Below are 7,703 nucleotides of genomic sequence, written 5' to 3'. Positions count from 1 at the left end.
CACCTATTCTCGGTCTCTTGGCCAATGAAATGCATCAGAATACATGTGGGGGTGTCGCAATGCAACATGGGACTTTTCCAGAATTTTGAAATCATCTGCAAAAAAAGACACAAAATGACTAAAGAAAGACTCAAAAAGACCCAAAATGACTAAAACAAAAAGACACAAAATGACCAAAAGAAATACAATTTTCATTTTGTATTGAAATGAATGGACCCAAATGCTTCTGCAGTCGTCAATTTGCCAAATCAATTTGTCAATTGTGCAGTGTTACAGGCTGCCATTTTAAAAAGAATCTGGCTTGAATTTGGAAAAGTTTGCGGTCGCTGTCGGTGTTCTGCAAGTTCACGCTCACGCTCAGCTCTTCCCAGATTTTTGTTTGTTTAAATGGCTCCAGAACTGGTTGGATGCTTCAACTTGATGTTTTTAAATTCATTTTTGATGTGACTTCGGTCCAGTTTGAACTTCAAGTATTGGAGTAGTTGTAGTGTTTGTTATTAGAGTTATAGTGATGTTCTCTCTTCAGCTGTGGTTAGTATGTACGGCTGCATTGATTGTGTGCAGCAGCTGGGAAATACTTTCACTTTGGACCCCCTGATACCCGACTAATGAGGCAGCAACATCCAATACTGATGCAGGTGAATAATGTAGACTAGTGAAATGTGCAGGTGGAGTTTGCAGCCCCTCACAGAGCTTTGATCAATGCTGTGTGATAATTAACAGACTTTAATGGTTGCTGACTGAATCAGGTTTACTGATGCTCCATTGACTCTGTAGTCCTGTCACGTCTTCTTAAACATATTTACATAAAGCCAATGTGCACAATCACATTTTATTTAGCCGAACTTTTCAGAAAGACACGGTAGCGATTGAACTGTCGAGCTGAATTTGGGGAAGTTTAAAACCACCGTGGTCCACGTTGGTGGAGCAGCCTCCCTGAAGACCTGAAGACCTGAAGACCTGAAGACCTGAAGACCTGAGGACCTGAAGACCTGAGGACCTGAAGACCTGAAGACCTGAGGGCACCAGAGACGCTTCAGATTTATAACAGCAAACTGAAGACTTATCTTTTTAATTTGGCTTTTACCTGAACCATTTTTAGCGATTTTCTGCTCATGCATCTTAGTGTTATAACATCTTCTCTTTTATTTTATTTATTTATTTACTACTATTTATTAGTCTATATATATATATATATATATATATATATATATATATATATATATATATATATATATATATATATATATATATATATATATATATATATATATAATTCCTTATATATTAGTTAATTCCTACACCATAGCAATGCAACATGGGACTTTTCCAGAACTTTGAAATAATCACTAAAAAAAGACACAAAATGACCAGAAAAGACCCAAAATGACAAAAAAAAGACACAAAATTACTAAAAAAAGACACAAAATGACACAAAATGACTACAACAAAAAGACACAGAATCCCAGTAGTTGGCGGAGATATAATGGGATCCATAATAAACACTCTGCAGGGTTTGATAATGTCTCCACACATCCAGCTGCTGCTGAACTAAAACACGGGGCTTTACATTAATTCCTACACCAGAGGTATCTACAGGAGCATAAATCCAGATTAACGCTCCCTTAACTGCACGGCTTAACTCCTCACTTCATTTCACCATCACATTTGTGCTTTACATCTGATCACAGCTCGGGGCGGCTCCGGCCATGTGAGCCTCAGCTCTAACAGAGTACAAAACACATTATTAGCGTACATGTACACAATGTATAAATGTGCAGCAGTAATACAGGATAATAAAGACTCAGGAGACCTGCTGGCTGGTTGACTCCAGGGAATTAAACATTCACAGTTTGCATTGAAGTGCAGAGTGAATATAACAAGCTCAGTCCTCAAAACAACACAGAGTCACACAACATCATGTATTTGCAGTTTGCCAGTGTTTCCCACAGGGTTTTATGACAGTTTTTATAAGAATAATGCATCAATCTGGTGCACTTTGAGAGTTATCCTACTGTATCATTTTTAATTGCTGTCAACATGCTTTCCACTAGGACACGGAGCAGCCAGCCAGTGTGGAAAAATAGCTGACTTCAGGTGTCCGGGGGCATCCCTCCCCCCGGAATTTTTTTCCCCATAAAACTCCAAATTTTCTGACATTCTAATGCCACAATTTACTCATATACACTGATCTTAATGATTGCATATTTTAAGAATGATTGTAAAGGAGAGTAAAGATTCTTGAATATGGCATCTTATTTTGACAGTCTTCTTGTAAATTCTGTGGTCGACACTGTGCTCTTATTTTGAAAGCTGCATGTGTTTAGCGACAGTAAGTTTTTCAAAGCAGTTAGTCACAGTTTAGTGTGATTAAAACAACTTTAATGTTAGCTCGGGGCTAACAAACGGCGTAATGCAGCAGTGTGTTTGGATCTGACAGACTTCAGGTAAATGAAGGGAAACCCTGGTTTACTTTGTTTAAAGTAAGCTGCTGTTTTTAAAAGCTGCTATATAAATTAAGTCATTATTATTATTTATTATTATTATAATCACAAAAAATATATATTTTATGTTTCATATTTTAGATTTCATGTGGACAAACTCTGTCTCTAATTATATCTCTGTAAGTCCTAACAAGGCAGGAGGTTTGTTTTAACAAGTTTTGTTACCAGGTCAGGACATGGACACGGTGTGCTGGGCAGAGAAGATTACTGCCTGGTGACATGACGTGTCCCTGTATTGATTAAAACTGATGAATGAATGGATCAAGAGGGCGGCTCTTCCTGGAAGAAATCTACCTTCATTTTTTTTAGCAAAATCTGTCAGAATATAAAAAAGGGTTCAAGGGAAATGAGACTGGTCCGACCTCCATGACCTGACCAGCCTAATGTGTATCAGGGACGTGTAGAGTGAACCCAGAGACTCTGTAACTGCACATATCTTGACGTATTGTCATAAAATTATGTACTATTGGTTAGAGGATTTACTGTTGGAGTCAGATAATTTAATTTCAAAGGTTTCCTCAATGTATTTCTCTAACATGTGTTAGAAAAGAAAATTCAATCTTGATTTGTTTGTCTCTGAGTTTGAGCCGATACCTGCCGGAGTTTCACTTCCCTCTGAGGCCTCGAGACACGGAGTTGATTTTTAGGCTGAGAGAGGAAAATGTGTTGAAGCAAGGACACAATGTCAACATCACAACAACAACATCACAACAACAACAACAACAACAACAACAACAACAACTAAACAATGTTTGTGTTGAGTCCTGTGAGCCACTGAGAGACTTTAAACCTGTAAAATGTCCTTGATGATCCTGTAGCTTCACAGAAGTAAAAGCTCTCTGATTAGCATTCGGGTAACGACGTGAGGAGACTAGAAAGAAGAAGCGTCGACCTTAGAGTGGACACATTTTCACTTCCAGCTGCAGCTTTTTTTTCTTTTCTCTACCACCGACTTAACCTTTGAAAAGACGTGTTCTCTGAAATCTGTGCATCAGGTCGCATTAGACATTAGACACCTGGCAGCTTGAAATGAAAGATTATAAACCCTCTGGAGTCCATCTATTTATTGAAAATGCACGTTTTATTTACAGTAATAACTTTATTTTTATATGATATATAGACAAGCTGAGAAAGCCAGTTAAAGTTCAATCATAGGAGCTTTCACAGTGTCACATTTATGTTTCTGGACCATTTTTAAAATGTGAATTCTCTTTCTACAATGAAAACTATTATTATTTTTTAATTTACATGCAAATAGACTGTTTTGCCGTTTTGTTATTTATTATTTTTTCTGCTGTTTTTGTGTGTATAAATGGTAAAAAAAAAACAACAGAATGGTACATTTCCATAACTGAAAGATGCTAAACAGAGACAGAAATTAATGCACAGGAAGTTGACACATTTGAACCAAAATCTTCTGAAGTTCAGAAGTTTAAAGGACTACAGCCAAATGTATGAATATTCAGATAAATCTGGTGGCTACTGTTGCCCAGAGATCACCTGTGCTGACAGGTAGAACAGCTGAGCGTGCTCTGCTCGTATGCTGCACCATGTGTGACCTTCTCTTTCACAGGATCACGGTCGAATCCTCCACTGTGTGAAAGCTGCTCACTCAAAGCAGATGAGGTTTCGTGTGTAGAAAACGCCTCTGAGCAGCTGTATAACAGGATATGTGGTTGAACAGTAGAACAGGTGGTGATGGGACTGCACCACGCCTGGAAAGTGAAGCCAGTGCAGAAACTCCATGAAGCTGCATTCTGTCTAAGGACCAGTAGGGGGAGACTCCACTGGTTGCAAAAAGAGAAGTCTAGAATCCATCCAACAATGATTCTTCTTCTCACCACGGACGGACTGGGACTAAAAGAAGGCCCTGGACTTTAAAAAAAATAAATAATTAGGCCTACAACCCGTACGCGATTATGCATTGAAATAAACACTGGCAGCATGTCAAGATACCACAAGCCTGTTAGATAAGATATCCACAGGAAGTGATGTTTCACAATCAGTGAATATAATAGAGAGAGAGAGAGAGAGAGAGAGAGAGAGAGAGAGAGGGAGTAGAGAGGGAGAGAGAGAGGAGAGAGAGAGAGAGAGAGAGAGGGAGGAGAGAGAGAGAGAGAGAGAGGGAGCGAGGGAGAGAGAGAGAGAGAGACAGAGAGAGAGAGAGGGAGTAGAGAGGGAGAGAGAGAGGAGAGAGAGAGAGAGAGAGGGAGGAGAGAGAGAGAGAGAGAGAGGGAGCGAGGGAGAGAGAGAGAGAGAGAGAGAGAGAGAGAGCGAGGGAGAGGAGAGAGAGAGAGGAGAGAGAGAGAGAGAGAGAAGAGAGAGAGAGCGAAGTGAGAGGGAGTAGTGAGGGAGAGAGAGAGAGAGAGGGAGAAAGAGCGAGGAAAGAGAGGGACAGAGAGAGAGAGCGAAGTGAGAGGGAGTAGTGAGGGAGAGAGAGAGAGAGAGAGGGGGGAGTGGAGAAAGAGCGAGGAGAGAGAGAAAACAAGTAATCTCTCCTCGCTACCCCTCACTACTCCCTCTCTTTCCTCGCTCTTTCTCCCTCTCTCTCTCTCAATTCAATTCAATCCAATTGGCTTTATTGGCATGACGTAACAATGTTATAAATTGCCAAAGCAAGCGTCAGAAAAAAGATAACAAGATAAGGAAAGCATATAACAATAAATTAATTATAATTCTATTATTCATTTTCAAAGAAAAGAAAAACTAATAACAGTAAAAGAAAGCAATATTTACAATCATTGAATTACAATCAATATATAATTTATACAATCTAACTGTCTCTCTCTCTCTTCTCCCTCTCTCTCGCTCTTTTCTCGCCCTCGAGAAAACAAGTCAGTAATCACTGAAGTTGTGATTTTCACACAAGTATCGTTTAGCGAGCAGACGAAAAACATAGAAAAATGATAAGAGAGATAATCGTGTAAGGACAAAGAGATGGTAAAGAAGTGTTATATAAAAAGTTACCTAAGCAGGTTTAATGACTAACACTGGTTCTTTTCAGCGGCCCTCTGGAGGAGCTCACACACATCAAACCGCTGTGACGTTTGTCACCTTAAAGAAACGAAAAGATCGAATTCACATTGTTCGCTTCCACTCTGAGCTCCGATTGTGAAGCAAGGACGCCGAGCAATTTCCCTGCAGCTCCCTAAGGAGGCGCAAGGATCAATGGACGCCTTTATTCATTGCTTGTCTGTCCACTTGGTGTTTGACCTCTACAGTCTCTCTCTCTCTCTCTACCTCGCTCTCTACTCACTCTCTCTTGCTCTTTCTCCCTCTCTCTCTCCACTCTCTCTCTCTCCTCCCTCTCTCTTCTCCCCCTCTCTCCCTCTCCACTATCTCTCTCTCTCTCTCCCCCTCTCTACTCACTCTCTCTCTCTCTTCTCCCTCTCTCTCCTTCCTCGCTCTCTCTCTCTCCTCCCTCTCTCTCTTCTCCCCCTCTCTCTCCCTCTCTCAACTATCTCTCTCTCTCCTCGCTCTCTCTCTCCCTCCACTATCTCTCTCTCTCTCCCCCTCTCTCTCTCCTCGCTCTCTCTCTCTTCTCCCTCTTTCTCCCTCTCTCTCTCCTCGCTCTCCTCTCTCTTCTCGCTCTCTCTCCTCGCTCTTTCTCACTCTCTCTCCACTCTCTCTCTCTTTCCTCGCTCGCTCTCTCTCCTCCCTCTCTCTCTTCTCCCCCTCTCTCTCTTAACTATCTCTCTCTCTCCTCACTCTCCCTCTCTCTCTCCTCGCTCTCTCTCTCTCTCCCACTATCTCTCTCTCTCCCCCTCTCTCTCCCTCCACTATCTCTCTCTCTCTCCCCCCTCTCTCCTCGCTTTCTCTCTCTTCTCCCTCTTTCTCCCTCTCTCCTCGCTCTTTCTCACTCTCTCTCCACTCTCTCGCTCTCTCTCCTCGCTCTTTTCTCGCCCTCGAGAAGAGACGCTTATCTCTCTTATCATTTTTCTATGTTTTTCGTCTGCTCGCTAAACGATGCTTGTGTGAAAATCACAACTCCGGTGATTACTGACTTGTTTTCTCGTCAGAGCAGAAAAGATGTATCTGATCACAATGTTCTTATTACCGCGTCCTTCCTCTATCTCCTACTTATTTTACAATTGATTTTTTTGAAGATGTTCATTACTTGCAAAAGTCAACCTTCTGGTTGTGTAAAACCACTCAGACCATTATTTTTTATCTCATGGTGCCTTGAAGAAGAAAAAAAAAACAGGTTTCAGAAAAATCACCCCAAGGATTTCATCAGGATATTGTAGGGAAACGATGTGCTTCGAGGGTTTGTCTTTAGCTACTTTAGTTTTGTGTAGAAGCTCCTTTGTAACCATTTTCATCAGAAACATTGACAAGACCCAAACCAGTCTCTTAAAGGGGAAATATTGTGTGAACCACATGACAATGGCTGAATTTATGCTGATTAAAAAGAGGAGGAGGAACCAAGAAGCATTTGACTCTCAATCAATATTAAATCTGATGCTGCAACAGTTTGGGCCAATTGCGGCCCTCGTGATGATATTTTGATATGAAAGTTTAATGTGAGTTTTATATGAATGGCACTTTACCGTGTTGTGTGTGGAAGGTCCCTTTAATTACTTTTTTTGTAATTTTGTGTCTTTTTAAAATAATTTTGTCTTTTTTTGGGGTAATTTCGTGTCTTTTTAAGTGATTTTGTGTCTTTTTTTGGTAATTTCGTGTCTTTTTGTGATTTTGTGTCTTTTTTTGGTAATGTTGTGTCTTTCTATAATAATGTTGTGTCTTTTTTAGTAATTCTGTCCTTTTTTTGGTCATTTTGTGTCTTTTTTAAGTAATTTAGTTTTTTTTTTCTGTAATTTTGTGTCTTTTTTTGGTAATGTGTCTTTTTATAATAATTTTGTGTCTTTTTTTAGTAATTTTGTGGATTTTTTTTGTAATTTTTGTCTTTTTAGTCCATTTTGTGTCTTTTTAAAAAAATGTGTCTTTTTTGGTAATTCTGTGTCTTTTTTTTGGTCATTTTGTGGTTTTTTTAAGTAATTTAGTTTTTTTTCCTGTAATTTTGTGTCTTTTTTTTTTGTAATTTTGTGTCTTTTTTGGTTCATTTTGATACTGCCTCCAGCGGTCCCCAGGTAATTTCAGTTTGAGACCCCTGGAATAAAGTCTTCAAATTTGGCACAGACATACTTTGGGAAAGTATCTAACAGACCATCTTGTAATTTGGAGATCACATGAAATATC

This window comes from Centropristis striata, chromosome 8 (genome assembly GCF_030273125.1).
Source record: "Centropristis striata isolate RG_2023a ecotype Rhode Island chromosome 8, C.striata_1.0, whole genome shotgun sequence".
Lineage (NCBI taxonomy): Eukaryota > Metazoa > Chordata > Actinopteri > Perciformes > Serranidae > Centropristis > Centropristis striata.
This window is presented reverse-complemented; position numbering follows the sequence as displayed.